The following is a 2,348-nucleotide window of genomic DNA, read 5'->3' as shown; positions in this document are numbered from 1 at the left end:
GAAAATCAGCGTTTTTGTAAATATGGAAAAAAATCCTACGAGGTGGCATTTTAATAACAGCTTCCTGTTGTTTGGCTGGAGGCTATCTATGGCACATGGAGAATAGGGAGGTGATTTGAGACAGCCAGCAGGGATTCACCAAGGGCAGGTCCTGACTGATCAACCTAATGGCCTTCTATGATGGAGTGATTGCATCAGTGGACAAGTGAAGCACTGCAAATGTCATTCTTCTGGACTTTTGTAAAGTCTTTGACATGGTCCCCCACAACATTCTTCTCTCTAAAACGCAGAAAGATGCATTCAATGAGTGGACTGTTAGATGGGTAAGAAAGTGATTGGACAGTTGCACCCAGAGGGTAGTGGTCAATAGCTCTAAGTCGCAATGGGCAACTGGTGTCCCTCAGGGGTCTATATTGGGACCAGTGTTATTTAACATCTTCATTAGCTCACAGACAAAGGGATCAAGTGCACTCTCAGCAGATTAGCAGACGACACCACTCTGAGTGGTGCTGTTAGCACACCTGAAGAACAGGATGCCATCCAGAGGGACCTGGACAAGCTCAAGAAGTGGGTCCATGGGAATCTCATCAAGTTTAAGAAAACCAAGTACAAGGTGCTACCCTGAGTATCCATCCAGGCTGAGGGGTGATCAGATTGAGAGCAGCCCTGCTGAGAAGGACTTGGGAGTGCTGGTGAATGAGAGCCCGGACATGAGACAGCAATGTGGACTTGCAGCCTAGGAAGCCAAACGTGTCCTGGGCTGCCTCAAAAGCAGCATGGCCAGGAGGTGGAGAAGGGTGGGTCTGCCCCTCTACTTCATGCTGGTGTAGTCTCCACCTCAAGTACCATGTCCAGCTCTGGGATCCTCAGTACAAGAAAGACACGGGCCTGCTGGAGCAAGTCCAGAGGAGGCCACCAAGATGATTAGATGGCTGGAGCAGCTCTTATATAAGGAGAGGCTGAGAGAATTGGATTTGTTCAGCCTGGAAAAGAGAAGGCTTCAGGGTTGATCAAACTGCAGCCTTTCAGTACCTGAAGGGAGCCTACAACACAAATGAAGACTTTTTTACAAGGGTACGTAGGACAAGAGGGAATGGCTTCAAACTGAAAGAGGGTAAGTTTACATTAGATATTGGGAAAAAATTATTAACTTTGAGGGAATTGAGGCACTGAAACTGGTTGTCCAGAAAAGCTGTGGACACCCCATCCCTAGAACTGTTCAATATCAGGCTGGATGGAGATATGAGCACCCTATCCGTGGGAGGGATGATGTTAGAGATCCCAGTCTACGATTCTATGATTCTGCATTAATAGTTTGCTTAAAAAATTATATATGCACTCATAAAATAAACACCATATTTCAAGTGACTTTTAATAGATTTGATTAGGCCATTGTAGTTCAGAAAGATGAAGATTTTAGGAGACACTGTAGTGAATGTAATGTTATTTCTCTCCCAAACAACAGACACTGAATTTAAAAGCAGTTTTCTAAAGAGCATGAAAAAAATATACAAAATTTGAAAAAAATTAAGCCCTTTAGTTGGCTGAAAGTAGGGAAAAAATGAGTGAAAGTCTATATAAATGAGAAATAATTCTGAAACCTCTAGGAAAGTTTTCAAAGTTTTCCTTTAATAACACAACTTCACATCCACTCCCACTCACTCTATTCTTTTTGTCAACCCTAACTAACTTTTCTGCTAACCTTTAGAAAACACCTAACTATTGCCCAGAGGAAAATATTGTTGAAGAACATTTCTCTTCTGCTACACAAAGGAGACTGAACAGTCTTGTGTGCAGAAATTTGTTGATGGAAACTATAGTGAACAGCATACATCAACTTGATGATGAAAGTTACTCCAACACCAAAAAAACCCCCAAACCCACAAAATTAACAGAGAGAAGGGGAAAGAGACAGTGAGACAGAGGAAACAGAAAAGGGAAAACTCTTCCCAGGTGCTCTGTTTGGGACAGGAGAAACATGGTCCCATATGAGCTCTCACCAGTGAAGCAAGTGATAATGATAAAAAATATGAAGATTATGATCTTTTGTAGATATTGTGCTTTACCTCAAGTTCAATAGACTTTCCATATAGAGAAGTATGCATGTACTACTGGTTGTGACACTTCAGGATTTTGTTAGTATTGACTGAAGTATGTTAATCAGAATTAACGCTGATCAGCTGTTAAGCTTCTGTTCACAATATTATTAGATGACATTTGTCAAGTACTGAAATTACTATTATTTTCTCAGTTGAGAATTGTGCTTTAGTTTCTTTAAAACAAGCCAAAGAACACAAGCAAGACATGTAAAGGAAGCAGGGACTAGGTGACTCAAAGCCTACAGTTAT

The sequence above is a fragment of the Corvus cornix genome, chromosome 2 (assembly GCF_000738735.6).
Source record: "Corvus cornix cornix isolate S_Up_H32 chromosome 2, ASM73873v5, whole genome shotgun sequence".
NCBI classification, from domain to species: domain Eukaryota; kingdom Metazoa; phylum Chordata; class Aves; order Passeriformes; family Corvidae; genus Corvus; species Corvus cornix.
The sequence above is the reverse complement of the archived record's forward strand: the minus strand, read 5'-3'. Positions refer to the sequence as shown.